The 19,475-nt window shown below is 45.5% G+C and overlaps 18 non-coding genes across 18 annotated transcripts; 6 read left to right on the forward strand and 12 right to left on the reverse strand.

Annotated features, from left to right (window-relative positions):
- Positions 1–283: 283 nt before the first annotated feature.
- On the reverse strand, positions 284–365 carry trnas-gcu (transfer RNA serine (anticodon GCU)). The gene has a single exon. It is a non-coding gene; the product is annotated as a tRNA-Ser (tRNA).
- Positions 366–1,208: 843 nt separating this feature from the next.
- trnaa-agc (transfer RNA alanine (anticodon AGC)) lies at positions 1,209–1,281 on the forward strand. Its single transcript has one exon. It is a non-coding gene; the product is annotated as a tRNA-Ala (tRNA).
- A 703-nt stretch (positions 1,282–1,984) lies between these two features.
- trnas-gcu (transfer RNA serine (anticodon GCU)) lies at positions 1,985–2,066 on the reverse strand. Its single transcript has one exon. It is a non-coding gene; the product is annotated as a tRNA-Ser (tRNA).
- An 844-nt stretch (positions 2,067–2,910) lies between these two features.
- On the forward strand, positions 2,911–2,983 carry trnaa-agc (transfer RNA alanine (anticodon AGC)). The gene has a single exon. It is a non-coding gene; the product is annotated as a tRNA-Ala (tRNA).
- A 703-nt stretch (positions 2,984–3,686) lies between these two features.
- On the reverse strand, positions 3,687–3,768 carry trnas-gcu (transfer RNA serine (anticodon GCU)). The gene has a single exon. It is a non-coding gene; the product is annotated as a tRNA-Ser (tRNA).
- A 1,620-nt stretch (positions 3,769–5,388) lies between these two features.
- Positions 5,389–5,470, reverse strand: trnas-gcu (transfer RNA serine (anticodon GCU)). Its single transcript has one exon. It is a non-coding gene; the product is annotated as a tRNA-Ser (tRNA).
- A 1,619-nt stretch (positions 5,471–7,089) lies between these two features.
- trnas-gcu (transfer RNA serine (anticodon GCU)) lies at positions 7,090–7,171 on the reverse strand. The gene has a single exon. It is a non-coding gene; the product is annotated as a tRNA-Ser (tRNA).
- Positions 7,172–8,015: 844 nt separating this feature from the next.
- trnaa-agc (transfer RNA alanine (anticodon AGC)) lies at positions 8,016–8,088 on the forward strand. The gene has a single exon. It is a non-coding gene; the product is annotated as a tRNA-Ala (tRNA).
- Positions 8,089–8,791: 703 nt separating this feature from the next.
- Positions 8,792–8,873, reverse strand: trnas-gcu (transfer RNA serine (anticodon GCU)). The gene has a single exon. It is a non-coding gene; the product is annotated as a tRNA-Ser (tRNA).
- Positions 8,874–10,493: 1,620 nt separating this feature from the next.
- Positions 10,494–10,575, reverse strand: trnas-gcu (transfer RNA serine (anticodon GCU)). Its single transcript has one exon. It is a non-coding gene; the product is annotated as a tRNA-Ser (tRNA).
- A 1,619-nt stretch (positions 10,576–12,194) lies between these two features.
- On the reverse strand, positions 12,195–12,276 carry trnas-gcu (transfer RNA serine (anticodon GCU)). Its single transcript has one exon. It is a non-coding gene; the product is annotated as a tRNA-Ser (tRNA).
- Positions 12,277–13,120: 844 nt separating this feature from the next.
- trnaa-agc (transfer RNA alanine (anticodon AGC)) lies at positions 13,121–13,193 on the forward strand. Its single transcript has one exon. It is a non-coding gene; the product is annotated as a tRNA-Ala (tRNA).
- Positions 13,194–13,874: 681 nt separating this feature from the next.
- Positions 13,875–13,956, reverse strand: trnas-gcu (transfer RNA serine (anticodon GCU)). The gene has a single exon. It is a non-coding gene; the product is annotated as a tRNA-Ser (tRNA).
- Positions 13,957–14,800: 844 nt separating this feature from the next.
- trnaa-agc (transfer RNA alanine (anticodon AGC)) lies at positions 14,801–14,873 on the forward strand. The gene has a single exon. It is a non-coding gene; the product is annotated as a tRNA-Ala (tRNA).
- A 681-nt stretch (positions 14,874–15,554) lies between these two features.
- Positions 15,555–15,636, reverse strand: trnas-gcu (transfer RNA serine (anticodon GCU)). Its single transcript has one exon. It is a non-coding gene; the product is annotated as a tRNA-Ser (tRNA).
- Positions 15,637–17,255: 1,619 nt separating this feature from the next.
- trnas-gcu (transfer RNA serine (anticodon GCU)) lies at positions 17,256–17,337 on the reverse strand. Its single transcript has one exon. It is a non-coding gene; the product is annotated as a tRNA-Ser (tRNA).
- Positions 17,338–18,180: 843 nt separating this feature from the next.
- Positions 18,181–18,253, forward strand: trnaa-agc (transfer RNA alanine (anticodon AGC)). Its single transcript has one exon. It is a non-coding gene; the product is annotated as a tRNA-Ala (tRNA).
- Positions 18,254–18,956: 703 nt separating this feature from the next.
- trnas-gcu (transfer RNA serine (anticodon GCU)) lies at positions 18,957–19,038 on the reverse strand. Its single transcript has one exon. It is a non-coding gene; the product is annotated as a tRNA-Ser (tRNA).
- Positions 19,039–19,475: the final 437 nt, after the last annotated feature.

Consider the following 19,475-nt stretch of genomic DNA (forward strand, 5'->3'; position numbering starts at 1 on the left):
GACGACATTAATGTGACACCTGAACCAAATGTTTTGTAGCCCAGGTGGGCAAAGCAGCATGGAATACACACCTTATTATACAGCCTATCTGCAGCCTATCAAGGAAGCTCTTCCAAAGCTGCAAAGCTTAATCACCTGCACTCACATGTCAACAGTCTGATTTCTGCATCAACTGTCACACTCGAGTTCTCTGCACAAAACAGTATTTGGTTTACCATTGGATGTTGTAAGTCCAGCAGAAGGTTTTATCTGTGTTTGTCTAAAAACACTTTAATCTGACATGCGACGAGGATGGGATTCGAACCCACGCGTGCAGAGCACAATGGATTAGCAGTCCATCGCCTTTACCACTCGGCCACCTCGTCAATTAAGCAAGAAAGGGCTACGAGACTTTGATCAGCAAAGACAGACCTACAGGATTTCTAGGTCACCTCGCAGGGTTTATTAAGAACACGTAAATATCTTCTCTCTGAATTTAATATCCAAGTACCTTTGCAAGGGAATTAGCTTAAATGGAAAAGCACTAGCTTTGTATGCAAGACGTAGTGGGATCAATACCAACATTCTCCAAATGCCTCATGCCTCCCCTGACCTCGTCAAGGTGACGCACAATCCTTTATCATACAGGTGATGCACATCTGAGATGGCTTGTGAATATATCTTTAGATGGATACATAGGTTGGAGCTGCCAGGCAGGAGGTCTAGAGGAAGACCAAAGCGGAGATTTATGGATGTAGTAAGGGAGGACATGAAGTTAGTTGGTATGAGTGAAGAGGATGCAGAGGACAGGGTTAGATGGACGCACATGATTCGCTGTGGCGACCCCTGAAAGGGAACAGCCGAAAGGAAAAGAAGAAGCACTTCTGAGATGGCCGACGAATGTCAATCCTGACAGTATTTCCATCCGTGTGTCTACACTCAAGCACAAGAACAGACTGCAGCCTATCAAGGAAGATTGTAGCCAACTCTTCTAAGGCTGCAATTAAACACTTTGGAGATTCTCTTTGGCAAAAAGGTGCACTCCATTAGCACCAAAACCTCATGCCACACCAACTGTTTGTTCCCTCCGACTGCTTCTGGCCTTGTCAACAAGGCCCGTGACTGTCAAGTATTCGGGCTCCACAATCTACAAACACAGAGGACATAAGGGGTGGATATTGAGAGTTTGTCCGGTACGCTGTGAACACAGGGAGGAAAAAAAGCTTGCAGGGGAATTAGCTCAAATGGTAGAGCGCTTGCTTAGCATGCAAGAGGTAGTGGGATCGATGCCCACATTCTCCACAATCGTTTGATTTCCTTTTTCCCATAAATGGATGAAACTGTTAAAAAGTTTCAGCCTCCATATCCCACATGTGCAGATCACAATCAATTAGAATGGGAAATTGCCTGTCAGCAGTACAGCTAAAAAGGCGACCAGTTTGCCGTCTGATCAGCTAAACACATGGCAGCCAGTCAATGCATTTAGGCTTGTACACACAGTCAAAACGTTCTGCTGAAGTTCCAACCGAGTATCAGTGGGGGCGATCAGCCATTTCAGAAATTGCTGATTTCCTGGAACTTTTACACACTACCATATTTAGGGTTAACAGAGAATGGTTGGAAAAGAGAACATATCCAGTGAGTAGCAGTTTTGTGGGGGACTCTGCCTGCATGTGTCTCTACAGGCCTTGTATCTGTGGTGTCCTGTTCACTAGACGACATTAATGTGACACCTGAACCAAATGTTTTGTAGCCCCGGTGGGCAGAGCAGCATGGAATACACACCTTATTATACAGCCTATCTGCAGCCTATCAAGGAAGCTCTTCCAAAGCTGCTTGTCCAGTGAGCTTAATCACCTGCACTCACATGTCAACAGTCTGATTTCTGCATCAACTGTCACACTCGAGTTCTCTGCACAAAACAGTATTTGGTTTACCATTGGATGTCGTAAGTCCAGCAGAAGGTTTTATCTGTGTTTGTCTAAAAACACTTTAATCTGACATGCGACGAGGATGGGATTCAAACCCACGCGTGCAGAGCACAATAGATTAGCAGTCCATCGCCTTAACCACTCGGCCACCTCGTCAATTAAGCAAGGAAGGGCGACGAGACTTAGATCAGCAACGACAGACCTACAGGATTGCTAGGTCACCTCGCAGGGTTTAATAAGAACACCTAGAATATCTCCTCTCTGAATTTAATATCCAAGTACCTTTGCAAGGGAATTAGCTTAAATGGTAAATCACTAGCTTTGTATGCAAGAAGTAGTGGGATCAATACCCACATTCTCCAAATGCCTCATGCCTCCCCTGACCTCGTCAAGGTGACGCGCAATCCTTTATCATACAGGCGATGCACTTCTGAGATGGCTTGTGAATATATCTTTAGATGGATACATAGGTTGGAGCTGCCAGGCAGGAGGTCTAGAGGAAGACCAAAGCGGAGATTTATGGATGTAGTAAGGGAGGACATGAAGTTAGTTGGTATGAGTGAAGAGAATGCAGAGGACAGGGTTAGATGGAGGCACATGATTCGCTGTGGCGATCCCTGAAAGGGAACAGCCGAAAGGAAAAGAAGAAGCACTTCTGAGATGGCCGACGAATGTCAATCCTGACAGTATTTCCATCCGTGTGTCTACACTCAAGCACAAGAACAGACTGCGGCCTATCAAGGAAGATTGTAGCCAACTCTTCTAAGGCTGCAATTAAACACTTTGGAGATTCTCTTTGGCCAAAAGGTGCACTCCATTAGCACCAAAACCTCATGCCACACCAACTGTTTGTTCCCTCCGACTGCTTCTGGCCTTGTCAACAAGGCCCGTGACTGTCAAGTATTCGGGCTCCACAATCTACAAACACAGAGGACATAAGGGGTGGATATTGAGAGTTTGTCCGGTACGCTGTGAACACAGGGAGGAAAAAAAGCTTGCAGGGGAATTAGCTCAAATGGTAGAGCGCTTGCTTAGCATGCAAGAGGTAGTGGGATCGATGCCCACATTCTCCACAATCGTTTGATTTCCTTTTTCCCATAAATGGATGAAACTGTTAAAAAGTTTCAGCCTCCATATCCCACATGTGCAGATCACAATCAATTAGAATGGGAAAGTGCCTGTCAGCAGTACAGCTAAAAAGGCGACCAGTTTGCCGTCTCATCAGCTAAACACATGGCAGCCAGTCAATGCATTTAGGCTTGTACACACAGTCAAAACGTTCTGCTGAAGTTCCAACCGAGTATCAGTGGGGGCGATCAGCCATTTCAGAAATTGCTGATTTCCTGGAACTTTTACACACTACCATATTTAGGGTTAACAGAGAATGGTTGGAAAAGAGAACATATCCACTGAGTAGCAGTTTTGTGGGGGACTCTGCCTGCATGTGTCTCTACAGGCCTTGTATCTGTGGTGTCCTGTTCACTAGACGACATTAATGTGACACCTGAACCAAATGTTTTGTAGCCCCGGTGGGCAGAGCAGCATGGAATACACACCTTATTATACAGCCTATCTGCAGCCTATCAAGGAAGCTCTTCCAAAGCTGCTTGTCCAGTGAGCTTAATCACCTGCACTCACATGTCAACAGTCTGATTTCTGCATCAACTGTCACACTCGAGTTCTCTGCACAAAACAGTATTTGGTTTACCATTGGATGTTGTAAGTCCAGCAGAAGGTTTTATCTGTGTTTGTCTAAAAACACTTTAATCTGACATGCGACGAGGATGGGATTCAAACCCACGCGTGCAGAGCACAATGGATTAGCAGTCCATCGCCTTAACCACTCGGCCACCTCGTCAATTAAGCAAGAAAGGGCGACGAGACTTTGATCAGCAAAGACAGACCTACAGGATTTCTAGGTCACCTCGCAGGGTTTAATAAGAACACCTAGAATATCTCCTCTCTGAATTTAATATCCAAGTACCTTTGCAAGGGAATTAGCTTAAATGGTAAAGCACTAGCTTTGTATGCAAGAAGTAGTGGGATCAATACCCACATTCTCCAAATGCCTCATGCCTCCCCTGACCTCGTCAAGGTGACGCGCAATCCTTTATCATACAGGCGATGCACTTCTGAGATGGCTTGTGAATATATCTTTAGATGGATACATAGGTTGGAGCTGCAAGGCAGGAGGTCTAGAGGAAGACCAAAGCGGAGATTTATGGATGTAGTAAGGGAGGACATGAAGTTAGTTGGTATGAGTGAAGAGGATGCAGAGGACAGGGTTAGATGGAGGCACATGATTCGCTGTGGCGACCCCTGAAAGGGAACAGCCGAAAGGAAAAGAAGAAGCACTTCTGAGATGGCCGACGAATGTCAATCCTGACAGTATTTCCATCCGTGTGTCTACACTCAAGCACAAGAACAGACTGCGGCCTATCAAGGAAGATTGTAGCCAACTCTTCTAAGGCTGCAATTAAACACTTTGGAGATTCTCTTTGGCAAAAAGGTGCACTCCATTAGCACCAAAACCTCATGCCACACCAACTGTTTGTTCCCTCCGACTGCTTCTGGCCTTGTCAACAAGGCCCGTGACTGTCAAGTATTCGGGCTCCACAATCTACAAACACAGAGGACATAAGGGGTGGATATTGAGAGTTTGTCCGGTACGCTGTGAACACAGGGAGGAAAAAAAGCTTGCAGGGGAATTAGCTCAAATGGTAGAGTGCTTGCTTAGCATGCAAGAGGTAGTGGGATCGATGGCCACATTCTCCACAATCGTTTGATTTCCTTTTTCCCATAAATGGATGAAACTGTTAAAAAGTTTCAGCCTCCTTATTCCACATGTGCAGATCACAATCAATTAGAATGGGAAATTGCCTGTCAGCAGTACAGCTAAAAAGGCGACCAGTTTGCCGTCTGATCAGCTAAACACATGGCAGCCAGTCAATGCATTTAGGCTTGTACACACAGTCAAAACGTTCTGCTGAAGTTCCAACCGAGTATCAGTGGGGGCGATCAGCCATTTCAGAAATTGCTGATTTCCTGGAACTTTTACACACTACCATATTTAGGGTTAACAGAGAATGGTTGGAAAAGAGAACATATCCAGTGAGTAGCAGTTTTGTGGGGGACTCTGCCTGCATGTGTCTCTACAGGCCTTGTATCTGTGGTGTCCTGTTCACTAGACGACATTAATGTGACACCTGAACCAAATGTTTTGTAGCCCCGGTGGGCAGAGCAGCATGGAATACACACCTTATTATACAGCCTATCTGCAGCCTATCAAGGAAGCTCTTCCAAAGCTGCTTGTCCAGTGAGCTTAATCACCTGCACTCACATGTCAACAGTCTGATTTCTGCATCAACTGTCACACTCGAGTTCTCTGCACAAAACAGTATTTGGTTTACCATTGGATGTTGTAAGTCCAGCAGAAGGTTTTATCTGTGTTTGTCTAAAAACACTTTAATCTGACATGCGACGAGGATGGGATTCGAACCCACGCGTGCAGAGCACAATGGATTAGCAGTCCATCGCCTTTACCACTCGGCCACCTCGTCAATTAAGCAAGAAAGGGCTACGAGACTTTGATCAGCAAAGACAGACCTACAGGATTTCTAGGTCACCTCGCAGGGTTTATTAAGAACACGTAAATATCTCCTCTCTGAATTTAATATCCAAGTACCTTTGCAAGGGAATTAGCTTAAATGGAAAAGCACTAGCTTTGTATGCAAGACGTAGTGGGATCAATACCAACATTCTCCAAATGCCTCATGCCTCCCCTGACCTCGTCAAGGTGACGCACAATCCTTTATCATACAGGTGATGCACATCTGAGATGGCTTGTGAATATATCTTTAGATGGATACATAGGTTGGAGCTGCCAGGCAGGAGGTCTAGAGGAAGACCAAAGCGGAGATTTATGGATGTAGTAAGGGAGGACATGAAGTTAGTTGGTATGAGTGAAGAGGATGCAGAGGACAGGGTTAGATGGACGCACATGATTCGCTGTGGCGACCCCTGAAAGGGAACAGCCGAAAGGAAAAGAAGAAGCACTTCTGAGATGGCCGACGAATGTCAATCCTGACAGTATTTCCATCCGTGTGTCTACACTCAAGCACAAGAACAGACTGCAGCCTATCAAGGAAGATTGTAGCCAACTCTTCTAAGGCTGCAATTAAACACTTTGGAGATTCTCTTTGGCAAAAAGGTGCACTCCATTAGCACCAAAACCTCATGCCACACCAACTGTTTGTTCCCTCCGACTGCTTCTGGCCTTGTCAACAAGGCCCGTGACTGTCAAGTATTCGGGCTCCACAATCTACAAACACAGAGGACATAAGGGGTGGATATTGAGAGTTTGTCCGGTACGCTGTGAACACAGGGAGGAAAAAAAGCTTGCAGGGGAACTAGCTCAAATGGTAGAGCGCTTGCTTAGCATGCAAGAGGTAGTGGGATCGATGCCCACATTCTCCACAATCGTTTGATTTCCTTTTTCCCATAAATGGATGAAACTGTTAAAAAGTTTCAGCCTCCATATCCCACATGTGCAGATCACAATCAATTAGAATGGGAAATTGCCTGTCAGCAGTACAGCTAAAAAGGCGACCAGTTTGCCGTCTGATCAGCTAAACACATGGCAGCCAGTCAATGCATTTAGGCTTGTACACACAGTCAAAACGTTCTGCTGAAGTTCCAACCGAGTATCAGTGGGGGCGATCAGCCATTTCAGAAATTGCTGATTTCCTGGAACTTTTACACACTACCATATTTAGGGTTAACAGAGAATGGTTGGAAAAGAGAACATATCCAGTGAGTAGCAGTTTTGTGGGGGACTCTGCCTGCATGTGTCTCTACAGGCCTTGTATCTGTGGTGTCCTGTTCACTAGACGACATTAATGTGACACCTGAACCAAATGTTTTGTAGCCCCGGTGGGCAGAGCAGCATGGAATACACACCTTATTATACAGCCTATCTGCAGCCTATCAAGGAAGCTCTTCCAAAGCTGCTTGTCCAGTGAGCTTAATCACCTGCACTCACATGTCAACAGTCTGATTTCTGCATCAACTGTCACACTCGAGTTCTCTGCACAAAACAGTATTTGGTTTACCATTGGATGTTGTAAGTCCAGCAGAAGGTTTTATCTGTGTTTGTCTAAAAACACTTTAATCTGACATGCGACGAGGATGGGATTCAAACCCACGCGTGCAGAGCACAATAGATTAGCAGTCCATCGCCTTAACCACTCGGCCACCTCGTCAATTAAGCAAGGAAGGGCGACGAGACTTAGATCAGCAAAGACAGACCTACAGGATTGCTAGGTCACCTCGCAGGGTTTAATAAGAACACCTAGAATATCTCCTCTCTGAATTTAATATCCAAGTACCTTTGCAAGGGAATTAGCTTAAATGGTAAATCACTAGCTTTGTATGCAAGAAGTAGTGGGATCAATACCCACATTCTCCAAATGCCTCATGCCTCCCCTGACCTCGTCAAGGTGACGCGCAATCCTTTATCATACAGGCGATGCACTTCTGAGATGGCTTGTGAATATATCTTTAGATGGATACATAGGTTGGAGCTGCCAGGCAGGAGGTCTAGAGGAAGACCAAAGCGGAGATTTATGGATGTAGTAAGGGAGGACATGAAGTTAGTTGGTATGAGTGAAGAGAATGCAGAGGACAGGGTTAGATGGAGGCACATGATTCGCTGTGGCGATCCCTGAAAGGGAACAGCCGAAAGGAAAAGAAGAAGCACTTCTGAGATGGCCGACGAATGTCAATCCTGACAGTATTTCCATCCGTGTGTCTACACTCAAGCACAAGAACAGACTGCGGCCTATCAAGGAAGATTGTAGCCAACTCTTCTAAGGCTGCAATTAAACACTTTGGAGATTCTCTTTGGCCAAAAGGTGCACTCCATTAGCACCAAAACCTCATGCCACACCAACTGTTTGTTCCCTCCGACTGCTTCTGGCCTTGTCAACAAGGCCCGTGACTGTCAAGTATTCGGGCTCCACAATCTACAAACACAGAGGACATAAGGGGTGGATATTGAGAGTTTGTCCGGTACGCTGTGAACACAGGGAGGAAAAAAAGCTTGCAGGGGAATTAGCTCAAATGGTAGAGCGCTTGCTTAGCATGCAAGAGGTAGTGGGATCGATGCCCACATTCTCCACAATCGTTTGATTTCCTTTTTCCCATAAATGGATGAAACTGTTAAAAAGTTTCAGCCTCCATATCCCACATGTGCAGATCACAATCAATTAGAATGGGAAAGTGCCTGTCAGCAGTACAGCTAAAAAGGCGACCAGTTTGCCGTCTCATCAGCTAAACACATGGCAGCCAGTCAATGCATTTAGGCTTGTACACACAGTCAAAACGTTCTGCTGAAGTTCCAACCGAGTATCAGTGGGGGCGATCAGCCATTTCAGAAATTGCTGATTTCCTGGAACTTTTACACACTACCATATTTAGGGTTAACAGAGAATGGTTGGAAAAGAGAACATATCCAGTGAGTAGCAGTTTTGTGGGGGACTCTGCCTGCATGTGTCTCTACAGGCCTTGTATCTGTGGTGTCCTGTTCACTAGACGACATTAATGTGACACCTGAACCAAATGTTTTGTAGCCCCGGTGGGCAGAGCAGCATGGAATACACACCTTATTATACAGCCTATCTGCAGCCTATCAAGGAAGCTCTTCCAAAGCTGCTTGTCCAGTGAGCTTAATCACCTGCACTCACATGTCAACAGTCTGATTTCTGCATCAACTGTCACACTCGAGTTCTCTGCACAAAACAGTATTTGGTTTACCATTGGATGTTGTAAGTCCAGCAGAAGGTTTTATCTGTGTTTGTCTAAAAACACTTTAATCTGACATGCGAAGAGGATGGGATTCGAACCCACGCGTGCAGAGCACAATGGATTAGCAGTCCATCGCCTTAACCACTCGGCCACCTCGTCAATTAAGCAAGAAAGGGCGACGAGACTTTGATCAGCAAAGACAGACCTACAGGATTTCTAGGTCACCTCGCAGGGTTTAATAAGAACACCTAGAATATCTCCTCTCTGAATTTAATATCCAAGTACCTTTGCAAGGGAATTAGCTTAAATGGTAAAGCACTAGCTTTGTATGCAAGAAGTAGTGGGATCAATACCCACATTCTCCAAATGCCTCATGCCTCCCCTGACCTCGTCAAGGTGACGCGCAATCCTTTATCATACAGGCGATGCACTTCTGAGATGGCTTGTGAATATATCTTTAGATGGATACATAGGTTGGAGCTGCAAGGCAGGAGGTCTAGAGGAAGACCAAAGCGGAGATTTATGGATGTAGTAAGGGAGGACATGAAGTTAGTTGGTATGAGTGAAGAGGATGCAGAGGACAGGGTTAGATGGAGGCACATGATTCGCTGTGGCGACCCCTGAAAGGGAACAGCCGAAAGGAAAAGAAGAAGCACTTCTGAGATGGCCGACGAATGTCAATCCTGACAGTATTTCCATCCGTGTGTCTACACTCAAGCACAAGAACAGACTGCGGCCTATCAAGGAAGATTGTAGCCAACTCTTCTAAGGCTGCAATTAAACACTTTGGAGATTCTCTTTGGCAAAAAGGTGCACTCCATTAGCACCAAAACCTCATGCCACACCAACTGTTTGTTCCCTCCGACTGCTTCTGGCCTTGTCAACAAGGCCCGTGACTGTCAAGTATTCGGGCTCCACAATCTACAAACACAGAGGACATAAGGGGTGGATATTGAGAGTTTGTCCGGTACGCTGTGAACACAGGGAGGAAAAAAAGCTTGCAGGGGAATTAGCTCAAATGGTAGAGTGCTTGCTTAGCATGCAAGAGGTAGTGGGATCGATGGCCACATTCTCCACAATCGTTTGATTTCCTTTTTCCCATAAATGGATGAAACTGTTAAAAAGTTTCAGCCTCCTTATTCCACATGTGCAGATCACAATCAATTAGAATGGGAAATTGCCTGTCAGCAGTACAGCTAAAAAGGCGACCAGTTTGCCGTCTGATCAGCTAAACACATGGCAGCCAGTCAATGCATTTAGGCTTGTACACACAGTCAAAACGTTCTGCTGAAGTTCCAACCGAGTATCAGTGGGGGCGATCAGCCATTTCAGAAATTGCTGATTTCCTGGAACTTTTACACACTACCATATTTAGGGTTAACAGAGAATGGTTGGAAAAGAGAACATATCCAGTGAGTAGCAGTTTTGTGGGGGACTCTGCCTGCATGTGTCTCTACAGGCCTTGTATCTGTGGTGTCCTGTTCACTAGACGACATTAATGTGACACCTGAACCAAATGTTTTGTAGCCCCGGTGGGCAGAGCAGCATGGAATACACACCTTATTATACAGCCTATCTGCAGCCTATCAAGGAAGCTCTTCCAAAGCTGCTTGTCCAGTGAGCTTAATCACCTGCACTCACATGTCAACAGTCTGATTTCTGCTTCAACTGTCACACTCGAGTTCTCTGCACAAAACAGTATTTGGTTTACCATTGGATGTTGTAAGTCCAGCAGAAGGTTTTATCTGTGTTTGTCTAAAAACACTTTAATCTGACATGCGACGAGGATGGGATTCGAACCCACGCGTGCAGAGCACAATGGATTAGCAGTCCATCGCCTTTACCACTCGGCCACCTCGTCAATTAAGCAAGAAAGGGCTACGAGACTTTGATCAGCAAAGACAGACCTACAGGATTTCTAGGTCACCTCGCAGGGTTTATTAAGAACACGTAAATATCTCCTCTCTGAATTTAATATCCAAGTACCTTTGCAAGGGAATTAGCTTAAATGGAAAAGCACTAGCTTTGTATGCAAGACGTAGTGGGATCAATACCAACATTCTCCAAATGCCTCATGCCTCCCCTGACCTCGTCAAGGTGACGCACAATCCTTTATCATACAGGTGATGCACATCTGAGATGGCTTGTGAATATATCTTTAGATGGATACATAGGTTGGAGCTGCCAGGCAGGAGGTCTAGAGGAAGACCAAAGCGGAGATTTATGGATGTAGTAAGGGAGGACATGAAGTTAGTTGGTATGAGTGAAGAGGATGCAGAGGACAGGGTTAGATGGACGCACATGATTCGCTGTGGCGACCCCTGAAAGGGAACAGCCGAAAGGAAAAGAAGAAGCACTTCTGAGATGGCCGACGAATGTCAATCCTGACAGTATTTCCATCCGTGTGTCTACACTCAAGCACAAGAACAGACTGCAGCCTATCAAGGAAGATTGTAGCCAACTCTTCTAAGGCTGCAATTAAACACTTTGGAGATTCTCTTTGGCAAAAAGGTGCACTCCATTAGCACCAAAACCTCATGCCACACCAACTGTTTGTTCCCTCCGACTGCTTCTGGCCTTGTCAACAAGGCCCGTGACTGTCAAGTATTCGGGCTCCACAATCTACAAACACAGAGGACATAAGGGGTGGATATTGAGAGTTTGTCCGGTACGCTGTGAACACAGGGAGGAAAAAAAGCTTGCAGGGGAACTAGCTCAAATGGTAGAGCGCTTGCTTAGCATGCAAGAGGTAGTGGGATCGATGCCCACATTCTCCACAATCGTTTGATTTCCTTTTTCCCATAAATGGATGAAACTGTTAAAAAGTTTCAGCCTCCATATCCCACATGTGCAGATCACAATCAATTAGAATGGGAAATTGCCTGTCAGCAGTACAGCTAAAAAGGCGACCAGTTTGCCGTCTGATCAGCTAAACACATGGCAGCCAGTCAATGCATTTAGGCTTGTACACACAGTCAAAACGTTCTGCTGAAGTTCCAACCGAGTATCAGTGGGGGCGATCAGCCATTTCAGAAATTGCTGATTTCCTGGAACTTTTACACACTACCATATTTAGGGTTAACAGAGAATGGTTGGAAAAGAGAACATATCCAGTGAGTAGCAGTTTTGTGGGGGACTCTGCCTGCATGTGTCTCTACAGGCCTTGTATCTGTGGTGTCCTGTTCACTAGACGACATTAATGTGACACCTGAACCAAATGTTTTGTAGCCCCGGTGGGCAGAGCAGCATGGAATACACACCTTATTATACAGCCTATCTGCAGCCTATCAAGGAAGCTCTTCCAAAGCTGCTTGTCCAGTGAGCTTAATCACCTGCACTCACATGTCAACAGTCTGATTTCTGCATCAACTGTCACACTCGAGTTCTCTGCACAAAACAGTATTTGGTTTACCATTGGATGTTGTAAGTCCAGCAGAAGGTTTTATCTGTGTTTGTCTAAAAACACTTTAATCTGACATGCGACGAGGATGGGATTCAAACCCACGCGTGCAGAGCACAATAGATTAGCAGTCCATCGCCTTAACCACTCGGCCACCTCGTCAATTAAGCAAGGAAGGGCGACGAGACTTAGATCAGCAAAGACAGACCTACAGGATTGCTAGGTCACCTCGCAGGGTTTAATAAGAACACCTAGAATATCTCCTCTCTGAATTTAATATCCAAGTACCTTTGCAAGGGAATTAGCTTAAATGGTAAATCACTAGCTTTGTATGCAAGAAGTAGTGGGATCAATACCCACATTCTCCAAATGCCTCATGCCTCCCCTGACCTCGTCAAGGTGACGCGCAATCCTTTATCATACAGGTGATGCACTTCTTAGATGGCTTGTGAATATATCTTTAGATGGATACATAGGTTGGAGCTGCAAGGCAGGAGGTCTAGAGGAAGACCAAAGCGGAGATTTATGGATGTAGTAAGGGAGGACATGAAGTTAGTTGGTATGAGTGAAGAGGATGCAGAGGACAGGGTTAGATGGAGGCACATGATTCGCTGTGGCGACCCCTGAAAGGGAACAGCCGAAAGGAAAAGAAGAAGCACTTCTGAGATGGCCGACGAATGTCAATCCTGACAGTATTTCCATCCGTGTGTCTACACTCAAACACAAGAACAGACTGCGGCCTATCAAGGAAGATTGTAGCCAACTCTTCTAAGGCTGCAATTAAACACTTTGGAGATTCTCTTTGGCAAAAAGGTGCACTCCATTAGCACCAAAACCTCATGCCACACCAACTGTTTGTTCCCTCCGACTGCTTCTGGCCTTGTCAACAAGGCCCGTGACTGTCAAGTATTCGGGCTCCACAATCTACAAACACAGAGGACATAAGGGGTGGATATTGAGAGTTTGTCCGGTACGCTGTGAACACAGGGAGGAAAAAAAGCTTGCAGGGGAATTAGCTCAAATGGTAGAGCGCTTGCTTAGCATGCAAGAGGTAGTGGGATCGATGCCCACATTCTCCACAATCGTTTGATTTCCTTTTTCCCATAAATGGATGAAACTGTTAAAAAGTTTCAGCCTCCATATCCCACATGTGCAGATCACAATCAATTAGAATGGGAAAGTGCCTGTCAGCAGTACAGCTAAAAAGGCGACCAGTTTGCCGTCTCATCAGCTAAACACATGGCAGCCAGTCAATGCATTTAGTTCTGCTGAAGTTCCAACCGAGTATCAGTGGGGGCGATCAGCCATTTCAGAAATTGCTGATTTCCTGGAACTTTTACACACTACCATATTTAGGGTTAACAGAGAATGGTTGGAAAAGAGAACATATCCAGTGAGTAGCAGTTTTGTGGGGGACTCTGCCTGCATGTGTCTCTACAGGCCTTGTATCTGTGGTGTCCTGTTCACTAGACGACATTAATGTGACACCTGAACCAAATGTTTTGTAGCCCCGGTGGGCAGAGCAGCATGGAATACACACCTTATTATACAGCCTATCTGCAGCCTATCAAGGAAGCTCTTCCAAAGCTGCTTGTCCAGTGAGCTTAATCACCTGCACTCACATGTCAACAGTCTGATTTCTGCATCAACTGTCACACTCGAGTTCTCTGCACAAAACAGTATTTGGTTTACCATTGGATGTTGTAAGTCCAGCAGAAGGTTTTATCTGTGTTTGTCTAAAAACACTTTAATCTGACATGCGACGAGGATGGGATTCAAACCCACGCGTGCAGAGCACAATAGATTAGCAGTCCATCGCCTTAACCACTCGGCCACCTCGTCAATTAAGCAAGGAAGGGCGACGAGACTTAGATCAGCAAAGACAGACCTACAGGATTGCTAGGTCACCTCGCAGGGTTTAATAAGAACACCTAGAATATCTCCTCTCTGAATTTAATATCCAAGTACCTTTGCAAGGGAATTAGCTTAAATGGTAAATCACTAGCTTTGTATGCAAGAAGTACTGGGATCAATACCCACATTCTCCAAATGCCTCATGCCTCCCCTGACCTCGTCAAGGTGACGCGCAATCCTTTATCATACAGGCGATGCACTTCTTAGATGGCTTGTGAATATATCTTTAGATGGATACATAGGTTGGAGCTGCAAGGCAGGAGGTCTAGAGGAAGACCAAAGCGGAGATTTATGGATGTAGTAAGGGAGGACATGAAGTTAGTTGGTATGAGTGAAGAGGATGCAGAGGACAGGGTTAGATGGAGGCACATGATTCGCTGTGGCGACCCCTGAAAGGGAACAGCCGAAAGGAAAAGAAGAAGCACTTCTGAGATGGCCGACGAATGTCAATCCTGACAGTATTTCCATCCGTGTGTCTACACTCAAGCACAAGAACAGACTGCGGCCTATCAAGGAAGATTGTAGCCAACTCTTCTAAGGCTGCAATTAAACACTTTGGAGATTCTCTTTGGCAAAAAGGTGCACTCCATTAGCACCAAAACCTCATGCCACACCAACTGTTTGTTCCCTCCGACTGCTTCTGGCCTTGTCAACAAGGCCCGTGACTGTCAAGTATTCGGGCTCCACAATCTACAAACACAGAGGACATAAGGGGTGGATATTGAGAGTTTGTCCGGTACGCTGTGAACACAGGGAGGAAAAAAAGCTTGCAGGGGAATTAGCTCAAATGGTAGAGCGCTTGCTTAGCATGCAAGAGGTAGTGGGATCGATGCCCACATTCTCCACAATCGTTTGATTTCCTTTTTCCCATAAATGGATGAAACTGTTAAAAAGTTTCAGCCTCCATATCCCACATGTGCAGATCACAATCAATTAGAATGGGAAAGTGCCTGTCAGCAGTACAGCTAAAAAGGCGACCAGTTTGCCGTCTCATCAGCTAAACACATGGCAGCCAGTCAATGCATTTAGTTCTGCTGAAGTTCCAACCGAGTATCAGTGGGGGCGATCAGCCATTTCAGAAATTGCTGATTTCCTGGAACTTTTACACACTACCATATTTAGGGTTAACAGAGAATGGTTGGAAAAGAGAACATATCCAGTGAGTAGCAGTTTTGTGGGGGACTCTGCCTGCATGTGTCTCTACAGGCCTTGTATCTGTGGTGTCCTGTTCACTAGACGACATTAATGTGACACCTGAACCAAATGTTTTGTAGCCCCGGTGGGCAGAGCAGCATGGAATACACACCTTATTATACAGCCTATCTGCAGCCTATCAAGGAAGCTCTTCCAAAGCTGCTTGTCCAGTGAGCTTAATCACCTGCACTCACATGTCAACAGTCTGATTTCTGCATCAACTGTCACACTCGAGTTCTCTGCACAAAACAGTATTTGGTTTACCATTGGATGTTGTAAGTCCAGCAGAAGGTTTTATCTGTGTTTGTCTAAAAACACTTTAATCTGACATGCGACGAGGATGGGATTCGAACCCACGCGTGCAGAGCACAATGGATTAGCAGTCCATCGCCTTAACCACTCGGCCACCTCGTCAATTAAGCAAGAAAGGGCGACGAGACTTTGATCAGCAAAGACAGACCTACAGGATTTCTAGGTCACCTCGCAGGGTTTAATAAGAACACCTAGAATATCTCCTCTCTGAATTTAATATCCAAGTACCTTTGCAAGGGAATTAGCTTAAATGGTAAAGCACTAGCTTTGTATGCAAGAAGTAGTGGGATCAATACCCACATTCTCCAAATGCCTCATGCCTCCCCTGACCTCGTCAAGGTGACGCGCAATCCTTTATCATACAGGCGATGCACTTCTTAGATGGCTTGTGAATATATCTTTAGATGGATACATAGGTTGGAGCTGCAAGGCAGGAGGTCTAGAGGAAGACCAAAGCGGAGATTTATGGATGTAGTAAGGGAGGACATGAAGTTAGTTGGTATGAGTGAAGAGGATGCAGAGGACAGGGTTAGATGGAGGCACATGATTCGCTGTGGCGACCCCTGAAAGGGAACAGCCGAAAGGAAAAGAAGAAGCACTTCTGAGATGGCCGACGAATGTCAATCCTGACAGTATTTCCATCCGTGTGTCTACACTCAAGCACAAGAACAGACTGCGGCCTATCAAGGAAGATTGTAGCCAACTCTTCTAAGGCTGCAATTAAACACTTTGGAGATTCTCTTTGGCAAAAAGGTGCACTCCATTAGCACCAAAACCTCATGCCACACCAACTGTTTGTTCCCTCCGACTGCTTCTGGCCTTGTCAACAAGGCCCGTGACTGTCAAGTATTCGGGCTCCACAATCTACAAACACAGAGGACATAAGGGGTGGATATTGAGAGTTTGTCCGGTACGCTGTGAACACAGGGAGGAAAAAAGCTTGCAGGGGAATTAGCTCAAATGGTAGAGTGCTTGCTTAGCATGCAAGAGGTAGTGGGATCGATGGCCACATTCTCCACAATCGTTTGATTTCCTTTTTCCCATAAATGGATGAAACTGTTAAAAAGTTTCAGCCTCCTTATTCCACATGTGCAGATCACAATCAATTAGAATGGGAAATTGCCTGTCAGCAGTACAGCTAAAAAGGCGACCAGTTTGCCGTCTGATCAGCTAAACACATGGCAGCCAGTCAATGCATTTAGGCTTGTACACACAGTCAAAACGTTCTGCTGAAGTTCCAACCGAGTATCAGTGGGGGCGATCAGCCATTTCAGAAATTGCTGATTTCCTGGAACTTTTACACACTACCATATTTAGGGTTAACAGAGAATGGTTGGAAAAGAGAACATATCCAGTGAGTAGCAGTTTTGTGGGGGACTCTGCCTGCATGTGTCTCTACAGGCCTTGTATCTGTGGTGTCCTGTTCACTAGACGACATTAATGTGACACCTGAACCAAATGTTTTGTAGCCCCGGTGGGCAGAGCAGCATGGAATACACACCTTATTATACAGCCTATCTGCAGCCTATCAAGGAAGCTCTTCCAAAGCTGCTTGTCCAGTGAGCTTAATCACCTGCACTCACATGTCAACAGTCTGATTTCTGCATCAACTGTCACACTCGAGTTCTCTGCACAAAACAGTATTTGGTTTACCATTGGATGTTGTAAGTCCAGCAGAAGGTTTTATCTGTGTTTGTCTAAAAACACTTTAATCTGACATGCGACGAGGATGGGATTCGAACCCACGCGTGCAGAGCACAATGGATTAGCAGTCCATCGCCTTTACCACTCGGCCACCTCGTCAATTAAGCAAGAAAGGGCTACGAGACTTTGATCAGCAAAGACAGACCTACAGGATTTCTAGGTCACCTCGCAGGGTTTATTAAGAACACGTAAATATCTCCTCTCTGAATTTAATATCCAAGTACCTTTGCAAGGGAATTAGCTTAAATGGAAAAGCACTAGCTTTGTATGCAAGACGTAGTGGGATCAATACCAACATTCTCCAAATGCCTCATGCCTCCCCTGACCTCGTCAAGGTGACGCACAATCCTTTATCATACAGGTGATGCACATCTGAGATGGCTTGTGAATATATCTTTAGATGGATACATAGGTTGGAGCTGCCAGGCAGGAGGTCTAGAGGAAGACCAAAGCGGAGATTTATGGATGTAGTAAGGGAGGACATGAAGTTAGTTGGTATGAGTGAAGAGGATGCAGAGGACAGGGTTAGATGGACGCACATGATTCGCTGTGGCGACCCCTGAAAGGGAACAGCCGAAAGGAAAAGAAGAAGCACTTCTGAGATGGCCGACGAATGTCAATCCTGACAGTATTTCCATCCGTGTGTCTACACTCAAGCACAAGAACAGACTGCAGCCTATCAAGGAAGATTGTAGCCAACTCTTCTAAGGCTGCAATTAAACACTTTGGAGATTCTCTTTGGCAAAAAGGTGCACTCCATTAGCACCAAAACCTCATGCCACACCAACTGTTTGTTCCCTCCGACTGCTTCTGGCCTTGTCAACAAGGCCCGTGACTGTCAAGTATTCGGGCTCCACAATCTACAAACACAGAGGACATAAGGGGTGGATATTGAGAGTTTGTCCGGTACGCTGTGAACACAGGGAGGAAAAAAAGCTTGCAGGGGAATTAGCTCAAATGGTAGAGCGCTTGCTTAGCATGCAAGAGGTAGTGGGATCGATGCCCACATTCTCCACAATCGTTTGATTTCCTTTTTCCCATAAATGGATGAAACTGTTAAAAAGTTTCAGCCTCCATATCCCACATGTGCAGATCACAATCAATTAGAATGGGAAATTGCCTGTCAGCAGTACAGCTAAAAAGGCGACCAGTTTGCCGTCTGATCAGCTAAACACATGGCAGCCAGTCAATGCATTTAGGCTTGTACACACAGTCAAAACGTTCTGCTGAAGTTCCAACCGAGTATCAGTGGGGGCGATCAGCCATTTCAGAAATTGCTGATTTCCTGGAACTTTTACACACTACCATATTTAGGGTTAACAGAGAATGGTTGGAAAAGAGAACATATCCAGTGAGTAGCAGTTTTGTGGGGGACTCTGCCTGCATGTGTCTCTACAGGCCTTGTATCTGTGGTGTCCTGTTCACTAGACGACATTAATGTGACACCTGAACCAAATGTTTTGTGGCCCCGGTGGGCAGAGCAGCATGGAATACACACCTTATTATACAGCCTATCTGCAGCCTATCAAGGAAGCTCTTCCAAAGCTGCTTGTCCAGTGAGCTTAATCACCTGCACTCACATGTCAACAGTCTGATTTCTGCATCAACTGTCACACTCGAGTTCTCTGCACAAAACAGTATTTGGTTTACCATTGGATGTTGTAAGTCCAGCAGAAGGTTTTATCTGTGTTTGTCTAAAAACACTTTAATCTGACATGCGACGAGGATGGGATTCAAACCCACGCGTGCAGAGCACAATAGATTAGCAGTCCATCGCCTTAACCACTCGGCCACCTCGTCAATTAAGCAAGGAAGGGCGACGAGACTTAGATCAGCAAAGACAGACCTACAGGATTGCTAGGTCACCTCGCAGGGTTTAATAAGAACACCTAGAATATCTCCTCTCTGAATTTAATATCCAAGTACCTTTGCAAGGGAATTAGCTTAAATGGTAAATCACTAGCTTTGTATGCAAGAAGTACTGGGATCAATACCCACATTCTCCAAATGCCTCATGCCTCCCCTGACCTCGTCAAGGTGACGCGCAATCCTTTATCATACAGGCGATGCACTTCTTAGATGGCTTGTGAATATATCTTTAGATGGATACATAGGTTGGAGCTGCAAGGCAGGAGGTCTAGAGGAAGACCAAAGCGGAGATTTATGGATGTAGTAAGGGAGGACATGAAGTTAGTTGGTATGAGTGAAGAGGATGCAGAGGACAGGGTTAGATGGAG

This window comes from Channa argus, unplaced genomic scaffold, assembly GCF_033026475.1.
Source record: "Channa argus isolate prfri unplaced genomic scaffold, Channa argus male v1.0 Contig063, whole genome shotgun sequence".
NCBI lineage: Eukaryota > Metazoa > Chordata > Actinopteri > Anabantiformes > Channidae > Channa > Channa argus.